Below are 16,063 nucleotides of genomic sequence, written 5' to 3'. Positions count from 1 at the left end.
AGAGACAGTAGATCTAGCTGGTCTGTCATATAATAGAAACAGTAGATCTCGCTGGTCTGTCATAATATAATAGAGACAGTAGATCTAGCTGGTCTGTCATAATATAATAGAGACAGTAGATCTAGCTGGTCTGTCATATTATAATAGAGACAGTAGATCTAGCTGGTCTGTCATAATATAATAGAGACAGTAGATCTAGCTGGTCTGTCATAATACAATAGAGACAGTATATCTAGCTGGTCTGTCATAATATAATAGAGAGAGTCGTTCTAGCTGGTCTGTCATAATATAATAGACAGTAGATCTAGCTGGTCTGTCATAATATAATAGAGACAGTAGATCTAGCTGGTCTGTCATAATATAATAGAGACAGTAGATCTAGCTGGTCTGTCATAATACAATCGAGACAGTAGATCTAGCTGGTCTGTCATAATATAATAGAGACAGTAGATCTAGCTGGTCTGTCATAATATAATAGAGACAGTAGATCTAGCTGGTCTGTCATAATATAATAGAGACAGTAGATCTAGCTGGTCTGTCATAATATAATAGAGACAGTAGATCTAGCTGGTCTGTCATAATACAATAGAGACAGTAGATCTAGCTGGTCTGTCATAATATAATAGAGACAGTAGATCTAGCTGGTCTGTCATAATATAATAGAGACAGTAGATCTAGCTGGTCTGTCATAATATAATAGAGACAGTAGATCTAGCTGGTCTGTCATAATATAATAGAGACAGTAGATCTAGCTGGTCTGTCATAATATAATAGAGACAGTAGATCTAGCTGGTCTGTCATAATATAATAGAGACAGTAGATCTAGCTGGTCTGTCATAATATAATAGAGACAGTAGATCTAGCTGGTCTGTCATAATATAATAGAGACAGTAGATCTAGCTGGTCTGTCATAATATAATAGAGACAGTAGATCTAGCTGGTATGTCATATTATAATAGAGACATAGAGACAGTAGATTTAGCTGGTCTGTCATAATATAATAGAGACATAGAGACAGTAGATCTAGCTGGTCTGTCATAATATAATAGAGACAGTATATCTAGTTGGTCTGTCATAATACAATCGAGACAGTAGATCAAGCTGGTCTGTCATAATATAATAGAGACAGTAGATCTGGCTGGTCTGTCATAATATAATAGAGACAGTAGATCAAGCTGGTCTGTCATAATATAATAGAGACAGTAGATCTAGCTGGTCTGTCATAATACAATAGAGACAGTAGATCTAGCTGGTCTGTCATAATACAATAGAGACAGTAGATCTAGCTGGTCTGTCATAATATAATAGAGACAGTAGATCTAGCTGGTCTGTCATAATATAATAGAGACAGTAGATCTAGCTGGTCTGTCATAATATAATAGAGACAGTAGATCTAGCTGGTCTGTCATAATATAATAGAGACAGTAGATCTAGCTGGTCTGTCATAATACAATAGAGACAGTAGATCTAGCTGGTCTGTCATAATATAATAGAGACAGTAGATCTAGCTGGTCTGTAATAATACAATAGAGACAGTAGATCTAGCTGGTCTGTCATAATATAATAGAGACAATAGATCTGGCTGGTCTGTCATAATATTATAGAGACAGTAGATCTAGCTGGTATGTCATAATATAATAGAGACAGTAGATCTAGCTGGTCTGTCATAATATAATAGAGACAGTAGATCTAGCTGGTCTGTCATATTATAATAGATAGAGACAGTAGATCTAGCTGGTCTGTCATATTATAATAGAGGCAGTAGATCTAGCTGGTCTGTCATAATATAATAGAGACAGTAGATCTAGCTGGTATGTCATAATATAATAGAGACAGTAGATTTAGCTGGTCTGTCATAATATAATAGAGACAGTAGATCTAGCTGGTCTGTCATAATACAATCGAGACAGTAGATCTAGCTGGTCTGTCATAATATAATAGAGACAGAATGTATGCACACATGACTGTAAGTCGCTTTGGATAAAAGCGTCTGCTAAATGGCATATATTATTATTATTATTATTATAATACAATAGAGACAGTAGATCTTGCTGGTCTGTCATAATACAATCGAGACAGTAGATCTAGCTGGTCTGTCATAATATAATAGAGGCAGTAGATCTACCTGGTCTGTCATAATATAATAGAGACAGTAGATCTAGCTGGTCTGTCATAATATAATAGAGACATTAGATCTAGCTGGTCTGTCATAATATAATAGAGAGAGTAAATCAGCTGGTCTGTCATAATACAATTGAGACAGTAGTTCTAGCTGGTCTGTCATAGTATAATAGAGACAGTAGATCTAGCTGGTCTGTCATGATATAATAGAAACAGTAGATCTAGCTGGTCTGTCATAATATAATAGAGACAGTAGATCTACCTGGTCTGTCATAATATAACAGAGACAGTAGATCTAGCTGGTCTGTCATAATATAATAGAGACATTAGATCTAGCTGGTCTGTCATAATACAATTGAGACAGTAGTTCTAGCTGGTCTGTCATAATATAATAGAGACAGTATATCCAGTTTGTCTGTCATAATATAATAGAGACAGTAGATCTAGCTGGTCTGTCATAATATAATAGGGAGAGTAGATCTAGCTGGTCTGTCATAATATAATAGGGAGAGTAGATCTAGCTGGTCTGTCAAAATATAATAGAGACAGACAGTAGATCTAGCTGGTCTGTCATAATATGATAGAAACAGTAGATGTAGCTGGTCTGTCATAATACAATAGAGACAGTAGATCTAGCTGGTCTGTCATAATACAATCGAGACAGTAGGTCAAGCTTGTCTGTCATAATAAAATAGAGACAGTAGATCTAGCTGGTCTGTCATAATACAATAGAGACAGTAGGTCTAGCTTGTCTGTCATAATATAATAGAGACAGTAGATCTAGCTGGTATGTCTTAATATAATAGAGACAGTACATCTAGCTGGTCTGTCATAATATAATAGAGACAGTAGATCTAGCTAGTCTGTCATAATATAATAGAGACAGTAGATCTAGCTGGTCTGTCATAATATAATAGAGACAGTAGATCTAGCTCGTCTGTCATAATACAATCGAGACAGTAGATCTAGCTAGTCTGTCATAATATAATAGAGACAGTAGATCTAGCTGGTCTGTCATAATATAATAGAGACAGTAGATCTAGCTGGTCTGTCATAATACAATTGAGACAGTAGATCTAGCTGGTCTGTCATAATACAATTGAGACAGTAGATCTAGCTGGTCTGTCATAATATAATAGTGACAGTAGATCTAGCTGGTCTGTAATAATACAATAGAGACAGTAGATCTAGCTGGTCTGTCATAATATAATAGAGACAGTAGATCTAGCTGGTCTGTCATAATACAACAGAGACAGTAGATCTAGCTGGTCTGTCATAATATAATAGAGACAGTAGATCTAGCTGGTCTGTCATAATATAATAGAGACAGTAGATCTAGCTGGTCTGTCATAATACAATAGAGACAGTAGATCTAGCTGGTCTGTCATAATACAATAGAGACAGTAGATCTAGCTGGTCTGTCATAATACAATAGAGACAGTAGATCTAGCTGGTCTGTCATAATACAATTGAGACAGTAGATCTAGCCGGTCTGTCATAATATAATAGAGACAGTAGATCTAACTGGTCTGTCATAATACAATAGAGACAGTAGATCTAGCTTGTCTGTCATAATACAATTGAGACAGTAGATCTAGCTGGTCTGTCATAATATAATAGTGACAGTAGATCTAGCTGGTCTGTAATAATACAATAGTGACAGTAGATCTAGCTGGTCTGTCATAATATAATAGAGACAGTAGATCTAGCTGGTCTGTCATAATACAACAGAGACAGTAGATCTAGCTGGTCTGTCATATTATAATAGAGACAGTAGATCTAGCTGGTCTGTCATAATATAATAGAGACAGTAGATCTAGCTGGTCTGTCATAATACAATAGAGACAGTAGATCTAGCTGGTCTGTCATAATACAATCGAGACAGTAGATCAAGCTGGTCTGTCATAATATAATAGAGACAGTAGATCTGGCTGGTCCGTCATAATATAATAGAGACAGTAGATCGAGCTGGTCTGTCATAATACAACAGAGAAAGTATATCTAGCTGGTCTGTCATAATATAATAGAGACAGTAGATCTGGCTGGTCTGTCATAATATAATAGAGACAGTAGATCTAGCTGGTCTGTCATAATATAATAGAGACAGTAGATCTAGCTGGTCTGTCATAATATAATAGAGACAGTAGATCTAGCTGGTCTGTCATAATACAACAGAGACAGTAGATCTAGCTGGTCTGTCATAATATAATAGAGACAGTAGATCTAGCTGGTCTGTCATAATATAATAGAGACAGTAGATCTAGCTGGTCTGTCATAATCTAATAAAGACAATAGAGACAGTAGATCTAGCTGATCTGTCATAATATAATAGAGACAATAGATCTAGCTGGTGTGTCATAATATAATGGAGACAGTAGATCTAACTTGTCTGTCATAATATAGTAGAGACTGTAGATCTAGCTGGTCTGTCATAATAGAATAGACACAGTAGATTTATCTGGTCTGATATAATATAATAGAGACAGTAGATCTAGCTGGTCTGTCATAATATAACAGAGACAGTAGATCTAGCTGGTCTGTCATAATATAATAGAGACAGTAGATCTAGCTGGTCTGTCATAATATAATAGAGACAGTAGATCTAGCTGGTCTGTCATAATACAATAGAGACAGTAGATCTAGCTGGTCTGTCATAATACAATCGAGACAGTAGATCTAGCCGGTCTGTCATAATATAATAGAGACAGTAGATCTAACTGGTCTGTCATAATACAACAGAGACAGTAGATCTAGCTGGTCTGTCATAATACAATTGAGACAGTAGATCTAGCTGGTCTGTCATAATATAATAGAGACAGAGACAGTAGATCTAGCTGGTCTGTCATAATATAATAGAGACAGTAGATCTAGCTGGTCTGTCATAATATAATAGAGACAGTAGATCTAGCTGGTCTGTCATAATACAATTGAGACAGTAGATCAAGCTGGTCTGTCATAATATAATAGAGACAGTAGATCTAGCTGGTATGTCTTAATATAATAGAGACAGTAGATCTAGCTGGTATGTCATAATATAATAGAGACATAGCGACAGTAGATTTAGCTGGTCTGTCATAATATAATAGAGACAGTAGATCTAGCTGGTCTGTCAAAATACAATCGAAACAGTAGATCTAGCTGGTCTGTCATAATATAATAGAGACAGTAGATCTAGCTGGTATGTCATAATATAATAGAGACAGTAGGTCTAGCTGGTCTGTCATAATATAATAGAGACAGTAGATCTAGCTGGTATGTCATAATATAATAGAGACAGTAGATCTGGCTGGTCCGTCATAATATAATAGAGACAGTAGATCTAGCTGGTCTGTCATATTATAATAGAGACAGAGACAGTAGATCTAGCTGGTCTGTCATATTATAATACAGGCAGTAGATCTAGCTGGTCTGTCATAATATAATAGAGACAGTAGATCTAGCTGGTATGTCATAATATAATAGAGACAGTAGATTTAGCTGGTCTGTCATAATATAATAGAGACAGTAGATCTAGCTGGTCTGTCATAATACAATCGAGACAGTAGATCTAGCTGGTCTGTCATAATATAATAGAGACAGTAGATCTAGCTGGTCTGTCATAATACAATAGAGACAGTAGATCTAGCTGGTCTGTCATAATACAATCGAGACAGTAGATCTAGCTGGTCTGTCATAATATAATAGAGGCAGTAGATCTACCTGGTCTGTCATAATATAATAGAGACAGTAGATCTAGCTGGTCTGTCATAATATAATAGAGACATTAGATCTAGCTGGTCTGTCATAATATAATAGAGAGAGTAAATCAGCTGGTCTGTCATAATACAATTGAGACAGTAGTTCTAGCTGGTCTGTCATAATATAATAGAGACAGTAGATCGAGCTGGTCTGTCATATTATGATAGAGACAGTAGATCTAGCTGGTCTGTCATGATATAATAGAAACAGTAGATCTAGCTGGTCTGTCATAATATAATAGAGACAGTAGATCTGGCTGGTCTGTCATAATATAATAGAGACAGTAGATCTGGCTGGTCTGTCATAATATAATAGAGACAGTAGATCTAGCTGGTCTGTCATAATATAATAGTGACAGTAGATCTAGCTGGTCTGTCATAATACAACAGAGACAGTAGATCTAGCTGGTCTGTCATATTATAATAGAGACAGTAGATCAAGCTGGTCTGTCATAATACAATAGAGACAGTAGATCTAGCTGGTCTGTCATAATACAATAGAGACAGTAGATCTAGCTGGTCTGTCATAATATAACAGAGAGAGTAGATCTAGCAGGTCTGTCATAATATAATAGAGACAGTAGATCTGGCTGGTCCGTCATAATATAATAGAGACAGTAGATCTAGCTGGTCTGTCATAATATAATAGAGACAGAGACAGTAGATTTATCTGGTCTGTCATAATATAATAGAGACAGTAGATGTAGCTGGTCTGTAATAATACAATAGAGACAGTAGATCTAGCTGGTCTGTCATAATACAATCGAGACAGTAGGTCAAGCTTGTCTGTCATAATAAAATAGAGACAGTAGATCTAGCTGGTCTGTCATAATACAATTGAGACAGTAGGTCAAGCTTGTCTGTCATAATATAATAGAGACAGTAGATCTAGCTGGTATGTCTTAATATAATAGAGACAGTAGATCTAGCTGGTCTGTCATAATATAATAGAGACAGTAGATCTAGCTGGTCTGTCATATTATAATAGAGACAGTAGATCTGGCTGGTCCGTCATAATATAATAGAGACAGTAGATCTAGCTGGTCTGTCATATTATAATAGAGACAGAGACAGTAGATCTAGCTGGTCTGTCATATTATAATACAGGCAGTAGATCTAGCTGGTCTGTCATAATATAATAGAGACAGTAGATCTAGCTGGTATGTCATAATATAATAGAGACAGTAGATTTAGCTGGTCTGTCATAATATAATAGAGACAGTAGATCTAGCTGGTCTGTCATAATACAATCGAGACAGTAGATCTAGCTGGTCTGTCATAATATAATAGAGACAGTAGATCTAGCTGGTCTGTCATAATACAATAGAGACAGTAGATCTAGCTGGTCTGTCATAATACAATCGAGACAGTAGATCTAGCTGGTCTGTCATAATATAATAGAGGCAGTAGATCTACCTGGTCTGTCATAATATAATAGAGACAGTAGATCTAGCTGGTCTGTCATAATATAATAGAGACATTAGATCTAGCTGGTCTGTCATAATATAATAGAGAGAGTAAATCAGCTGGTCTGTCATAATACAATTGAGACAGTAGTTCTAGCTGGTCTGTCATAATATAATAGAGACAGTAGATCGAGCTGGTCTGTCATATTATGATAGAGACAGTAGATCTAGCTGGTCTGTCATGATATAATAGAAACAGTAGATCTAGCTGGTCTGTCATAATATAATAGAGACAGTAGATCTGGCTGGTCTGTCATAATATAATAGAGACAGTAGATCTGGCTGGTCTGTCATAATATAATAGAGACAGTAGATCTAGCTGGTCTGTCATAATATAATAGTGACAGTAGATCTAGCTGGTCTGTCATAATACAACAGAGACAGTAGATCTAGCTGGTCTGTCATATTATAATAGAGACAGTAGATCAAGCTGGTCTGTCATAATACAATAGAGACAGTAGATCTAGCTGGTCTGTCATAATACAATAGAGACAGTAGATCTAGCTGGTCTGTCATAATATAACAGAGAGAGTAGATCTAGCAGGTCTGTCATAATATAATAGAGACAGTAGATCTGGCTGGTCCGTCATAATATAATAGAGACAGTAGTTCTAGCTGGTCTGTCATAATATAATAGAGACAGAGACAGTAGATTTATCTGGTCTGTCATAATATAATAGAGACAGTAGATGTAGCTGGTCTGTAATAATACAATAGAGACAGTAGATCTAGCTGGTCTGTCATAATACAATCGAGACAGTAGGTCAAGCTTGTCTGTCATAATAAAATAGAGACAGTAGATCTAGCTGGTCTGTCATAATACAATTGAGACAGTAGGTCAAGCTTGTCTGTCATAATATAATAGAGACAGTAGATCTAGCTGGTATGTCTTAATATAATAGAGACAGTAGATCTAGCTGGTCTGTCATAATATAATAGAGACAGTAGATCTAGCTGGTCTGTCATATTATAATAGAGACAGTAGATCTAGCTGGTCTGTCATAATATAATAGAGACAGTAGATCTAGCTGGTCTGTCATAATACAATCGAGACAGTAGATCTAGCTGGTCTGTCATAATACAATCGAGACAGTAGATCTAGCCGGTCTGTCATAATATAATAGAGACAGTAGATCTAGCTGGTCTGTCATAATACAATTGAGACAGTAGATCTAGCTGGTCTGTCATAATACAATTGAGACAGTAGATCTAGCTGGTCTGTCATAATATAATAGTGACAGTAGATCTAGCTGGTCTGTAATAATACAATAGAGACAGTAGATCTAGCTGGTCTGTCATAATATAATAGAGACAGTAGATCTAGCTGGTCTGTCATAATACAACAGAGACAGTAGATCTAGCTGGTCTGTCATATTATAATAGAGACAGTAGATCTAGCTGGTCTGTCATAATATAATAGAGACAGTAGATCTAGCTGGTCTGTCATAATACAATAGAGACAGTAGATCTAGCTGGTCTGTCATAATACAATCGAGACAGTAGATCTAGCTGGTCTGTCATAATACAATAGAGACAGTAGATCTAGCGGGTCTGTCATAATACAATTGAGACAGTAGATCTAGCCGGTCTGTCATAATATAATAGAGACAGTAGATCTAACTGGTCTGTCATAATACAATAGAGACAGTAGATCTAGCTGGTCTGTCATAATACAATTGAGACAGTAGATCTAGCTTGTCTGTCATAATATAATAGTGACAGTAGATCTAGCTGGTCTGTAATAATACAATAGAGACAGTAGATCTAGCTGGTCTGTCATAATATAATAGAGACAGTAGATCTAGCTGGTCTGTCATAATACAACAGAGACAGTAGATCTAGCTGGTCTGTCATATTATAATAGAGACAGTAGATCTAGCTGGTCTGTCATAATATAATAGAGACAGTAGATCTAGCTGGTCTGTCATAATACAATAGAGACAGTAGATCTAGCTGGTCTGTCATAATATAATAGAGACAGTAGATCTAGCTGGTCTGTCATAATACAATAGAGACAGTAGATCTAGCTGGTCTGTCATAATATAATAGTGACAGTAGATCTAGCTGGTCTGTAATAATATAATAGAGACAGTAGATCTAGCTGGTCTGTCATAATATAATAGAGACAGTAGATCTGGCTGGTCTGTCATAATATAATAGAGACAGTAGATCTGGCTGGTCTGTCATAATATAATAGAGACAGTAGATCTAGCTGGTCTGTCATAATATAATAGTGACAGTAGATCTAGCTGGTCTGTCATAATACAACAGAGACAGTAGATCTAGCTGGTCTGTCATATTATAATAGAGACAGTAGATCAAGCTGGTCTGTCATAATACAATAGAGACAGTAGATCTAGCTGGTCTGTCATAATACAATAGAGACAGTAGATCTAGCTGGTCTGTCATAATACAACCGAGACAGTAGATCTAGCTGGTCTGTCATAATATAATAGAGACAGTAGATCTAGCTGGTCTGTCATAATATAATCGAGACAGTAGATCTAGCTGGTCTGTCATAATACAATAGAGACAGTAGATCTAGCTGGTCTGTCATAATACAATCGAGACAGTAGATCTAGCCGGTCTGTCATAATATAATAGAGACAGTAGATCTAACTGGTCTGTCATAATACAACAGAGACAGTAGATCTAGCTGGTCTGTCATAATATAATTGAGACAGTAGATCTAGCTGGTCTGTCGATAATATAATAGAGACAGAGACAGTAGATCTAGCTGGTCTGTCATAATATAATAGAGACAGTAGATCTAGCTGGTCTGTCATAATATAATAGAGACAGTAGATCTAGCTGGTCTGTCATAATACAATAGAGACAGTAGATCAAGCTGGTCTGTCATAATATAATAGAGACAGTAGATCTAGCTGGTATGTCATAATATAATAGAGACAGTAGATCTAGCTGGTATGTCATAATATAATAGAGAGACAGTAGATTTAGCTGGTCTGTCATAATATAATAGAGACAGTAGATCTAGCTGGTCTGTCATAATATAATAGAAACAGTAGATCTAGCTGGTCTGTCATAATATAATAGAGACAGTAGATCTAGCTGGTATGTCATAATATAATAGAGACAGTAGGTCTAGCTGGTCTGTCATAATATAATAGAGACAGTAGATCTAGCTGGTCTGTCATAATATAATAGAGACAGTAGATCTAGCTGGTCTGTCATAATATAATAGAGACAGTAGATCTAGCTGGTCTGTCATATTATAATAGAGACAGAGACAGTAGATCTAGCTGGTCTGTCATATTATAATAGAGGACAGTAGATCTAGCTGGTCTGTCATAATATAATAGAGACAGTAGATCTAGCTGGTATGTCATAATATAATAGAGACAGTAGATCTAGCTGGTCTGTCATAATATAATAGAGACAGTAGATCTAGCTGGTCTGTCATAATATAATAGAGACAGTAGATCTAGCTGGTCTGTCATAATACAATAGAGACAGTAGATCTAGCTGGTCTGTCATAATACAATAGAGACAGTAGATCTAGCTGGTCTGTCATAATACAATTGAGACAGTAGATCTAGCCGGTCTGTCATAATATAATAGAGACAGTAGATCTAACTGGTCTGTCATAATACAATAGAGACAGTAGATCTAGCTGGTCTGTCATAATACAATTGAGACAGTAGATCTAGCTGGTCTGTCATAATATAATAGTGACAGTAGATCTAGCTGGTCTGTAATAATACAATAGTGACAGTAGATCTAGCTGGTCTGTCATAATATAATAGAGACAGTAGATCTAGCTGGTCTGTCATAATACAACAGAGACAGTAGATCTAGCTGGTCTGTCATATTATAATAGAGACAGTAGATCTAGCTGGTCTGTCATAATATAATAGAGACAGTAGATCTAGCTGGTCTGTCATAATACAATAGAGACAGTAGATCTAGCTGGTCTGTCATAATACAATCGAGACAGTAGATCTAGCTGGTCTGTCATAATACAATAGAGACAGTAGATCTAGCTGGTCTGTCATAATATAATAGTGACAGTAGATCTAGCTGGTCTGTAATAATACAATAGAGACAGTAGATCTAGCTGGTCTGTCATAATATAATAGAGACAGTAGATCTGGCTGGTCTGTCATAATATAATAGAGACAGTAGATCTGGCTGGTCTGTCATAATATAATAGAGACAGTAGATCTAGCTGGTCTGTCATAATATAATAGAGACAGTAGATCTAGCTGGTCTGTCATAATACAACAGAGACAGTAGATCTAGCTGGTCTGTCATAATATAATAGAGACAGTAGATCTAGCTGGTCTGTCATAATACAATAGAGACAGTAGATCTAGCTGGTCTGTCATAATACAATAGAGACAGTAGATCTAGCTGGTCTGTCATAATATAACAGAGACAGTAGATCTAGCTGGTCTGTCATAATATAATAGAGACAGTAGATCTGGCTGGTCTGTCATAATATAATAGAGACAGTAGATCTAGCTGGTCTGTCATAATATAATAGAGACAGAGACAGTAGATTTATCTGGTCTGTCATAATATAATAGAGACAGTAGATCTAGCTGGTCTGTCATAATACAACCGAGACAGTAGATCTAGCTGGTCTGTCATAATATAATAGAGACAGTAGATCTAGCTGGTCTGTCATAATATAATCGAGACAGTAGATCTAGCTGGTCTGTCATAATACAATAGAGACAGTAGATCTAGCTGGTCTGTCATAATACAATCGAGACAGTAGATCTAGCCGGTCTGTCATAATATAATAGAGACAGTAGATCTAACTGGTCTGTCATAATACAACAGAGACAGTAGATCTAGCTGGTCTGTCATAATACAATTGAGACAGTAGATCTAGCTGGTCTGTCGAAATATAATAGAGACAGAGACAGTAGATCTAGCTGGTCTGTCATATGATAGAAACAGTAGATGTAGCTGGTCTGTCATAATACAATAGAGACAGTAGATCTAGCTGGCCTCTCATAATACAATTGAGACAGTAGGTCAAGCTTGTCTGTCATAATATAATAGAGACAGTAGATCTAGCTGGTATGTCTTAATATAATAGAGACAGTAGATCTAGCTGGTATGTCATAATATAATAGAGACATAGCGACAGTAGATTTAGCTGGTCTGTCATAATATAATAGAGACAGTAGATCTAGCTGGTCTGTCAAAATACAATCGAAACAGTAGATCTAGCTGGTCTGTCATAATATAATAGAGACAGTAGATCTAGCTGGTATGTCATAATATAATAGAGACAGTAGGTCTAGCTGGTCTGTCATAATATAATAGAGACAGTAGATCTAGCTGGTATGTCATAATATAATAGAGACAGTAGATCTGGCTGGTCCGTCATAATATAATAGAGACAGTAGATCTAGCTGGTCTGTCATATTATAATAGAGACAGAGACAGTAGATCTAGCTGGTCTGTCATATTATAATAGAGGCAGTAGATCTAGCTGGTCTGTCATAATATAATAGAGACAGTAGATCTAGCTGGTATGTCATAATATAATAGAGACAGTAGATTTAGCTGGTCTGTCATAATATAATAGAGACAGTAGATCTAGCTGGTCTGTCATAATACAATAGAGACAGTAGATCTAGCTGGTCTGTCATAATATAATAGAGACAGTAGATCTAGCTGGTCTGTCATAATACAATAGAGACAGTAGATCTAGCTGGTCTGTCATAATACAATCGAGACAGTAGATCTAGCTGGTCTGTCATAATATAATAGAGGCAGTAGATCTACCTGGTCTGTCATAATATAATAGAGACAGTAGATCTAGCTGGTCTGTCATAATATAATAGAGACATTAGATCTAGCTGGTCTGTCATAATATAATAGAGACAGTAAATCAGCTGGTCTGTCATAATACAATTGAGACAGTAGTTCTAGCTGGTCTGTCATAATATAATAGAGACAGTAGATCGAGCTGGTCTGTCATATTATGATAGAGACAGTAGATCTAGCTGGTCTGTCATGATATAATAGAAACAGTAGATCTAGCTGGTCTGTCATAATATAATAGAGACAGTAGATCTGGCTGGTCTGTCATAATATAATAGAGACAGTAGATCTGGCTGGTCTGTCATAATATAATAGAGACAGTAGATCTAGCTGGTCTGTCATAATATAATAGTGACAGTAGATCTAGCTGGTCTGTCATAATACAACAGAGACAGTAGATCTAGCTGGTCTGTCATATTATAATAGAGACAGTAGATCAAGCTGGTCTGTCATAATACAATAGAGACAGTAGATCTAGCTGGTCTGTCATAATACAATAGAGACAGTAGATCTAGCTGGTCTGTCATAATATAACAGAGAGAGTAGATCTAGCAGGTCTGTCATAATATAATAGAGACAGTAGATCTGGCTGGTCCGTCATAATATAATAGAGACAGTAGATCTAGCTGGTCTGTCATAATATAATAGAGACAGAGACAGTAGATTTATCTGGTCTGTCATAATATAATAGAGACAGTAGATCTAGCTGGTCTGTCATAATACAACCGAGACAGTAGATCTAGCTGGTCTGTCATAATATAATAGAGACAGTAGATCTAGCTGGTCTGTCATAATACAATCGAGACAGTAGATCTAGCTGGTCTGTCATAATACAATAGAGACAGTAGATCTATCTGGTCTGTCATAATACAATCGAGACAGTAGATCTAGCCGGTCTGTCATAATATAATAGAGACAGTAGATCTAACTGGTCTGTCATAATACAATAGAGACAGTAGATCTAGCTGGTCTGTCATAATACAATTGAGACAGTAGATCTAGCTGGTCTGTCGAAATATAATAGAGACAGAGACAGTAGATCTAGCTGGTCTGTCATATGATAGAAACAGTAGATGTAGCTGGTCTGTCATAATACAATAGAGACAGTAGATCTAGCTGGTCTCTAATAATACAATCGAGACAGTAGGTCAAGCTTGTCTGTCATAATATAATAGAGACAGTAGATCTAGCTGGTATGTCTTAATATAATAGAGACAGTAGATCTAGCGGGGTGTCATAATATAATAGAGACATAGCGACAGTAGATTTAGCTGGTCTGTCATAATATAATAGAGACAGTAGATCTAGCTGGTCTGTCAAAATACAATCGAAACAGTAGATCTAGCTGGTCTGTCATAATATAATAGAGACAGTAGATCTAGCTGGTATGTCATAATATAATAGAGACAGTAGGTCTAGCTGGTCTGTCATAATATAATAGAGACAGTAGATCTAGCTGGTATGTCATAATATAATAGAGACAGTAGATCTGGCTGGTCCGTCATAATATAATAGAGACAGTAGATCTAGCTGGTCTGTCATATTATAATAGAGACAGAGACAGTAGATCTAGCTGGTCTGTCATATTATAATAGAGGCAGTAGATCTAGCTGGTCTGTCATAATATAATAGAGACAGTAGATCTAGCTGGTATGTCATAATATAATAGAGACAGTAGATTTAGATGGTCTGTCATAATATAATAGAGACAGTAGATCTAGCTGGTCTGTCATAATACAATCGAGACAGTAGATCTAGCTGGTCTGTCATAATATAATAGAGACAGTAGATCTAGCTGGTCTGTCATAATACAATAGAGACAGTAGATCTAGCTGGTCTGTCATAATACAATCGAGACAGTAGATCTAGCTGGTCTGTCATAATATAATAGAGGCAGTAGATCTACCTGGTCTGTCATAATATAATAGAGACAGTAGATCTAGCTGGTCTGTCATAATATAATAGAGACATTAGATCTAGCTGGTCTGTCATAATATAATAGAGAGTAAATCAGCTGGTCTGTCATAATACAATTGAGACAGTAGTTCTAGCTGGTCTGTCATAATATAATAGAGACAGTAGATCGAGCTGGTCTGTCATATTATGATAGAGACAGTAGATCTAGCTGGTCTGTCATGATATAATAGAAACAGTAGATCTAGCTGGTCTGTCATAATATAATAGAGACAGTAGATCTACCTGGTCTGTCATAATATAACAGAGACAGTAGATCTAGCTGGTCTGTCATAATATAATAGAGACATTAGATCTAGCTGGTCTGTCATAATACAATTGAGACAGTAGTTCTAGCTGGTCTGTCATAATATAATAGAGACAGTATATCCAGTTTGTCTGTCATAATATAATAGAGACAGTAGATCTAGCTGGTCTGTCATAATATAATAGGGAGAGTAGATCTAGCTGGTCTGTCATAATATAATAGGGAGAGTAGATCTAGCTGGTCTGTCAAAATATAATAGAGACAGAGACAGTAGATCTAGCTGGTCTGTCATAATATGATAGAAACAGTAGATGTAGCTGGTCTGTCATAATACAATAGAGACAGTAGATCTATTTGGTCTGTCATAATACAATCGAGATCCGTTAACCACCTAACTGAGGATCTCAATTTAACCTTGCGCAATACCCTAGATGCAGTTGCACCCCTAAAAACTAAAAAAATGTCTCATAAGAAACTAGCTCCCTGGTACACAGAAAATACCCGAGCTCTGAAGCAAGCTTCCAGAAAATTGGAACGGAAATGGCGCCACACCAAACTGGAAGTCTTCCGACTAGCTTGGAAGGACGGTACCGTGCAGTACCGAAGAGCCCTTACTGCTGCTCGATCGTCCTATTTTTCTAACTTAATTGAGGAAAATAAGAACAATCCGAAATTCCTTTTTGATACTGTGGCAAAGCTAACTAAAAGCAGCA

Source organism: Oncorhynchus keta, chromosome 7 (assembly GCF_023373465.1).
Source record: "Oncorhynchus keta strain PuntledgeMale-10-30-2019 chromosome 7, Oket_V2, whole genome shotgun sequence".
NCBI lineage: Eukaryota > Metazoa > Chordata > Actinopteri > Salmoniformes > Salmonidae > Oncorhynchus > Oncorhynchus keta.
Note: the sequence above shows the minus strand (reverse complement) of the source record.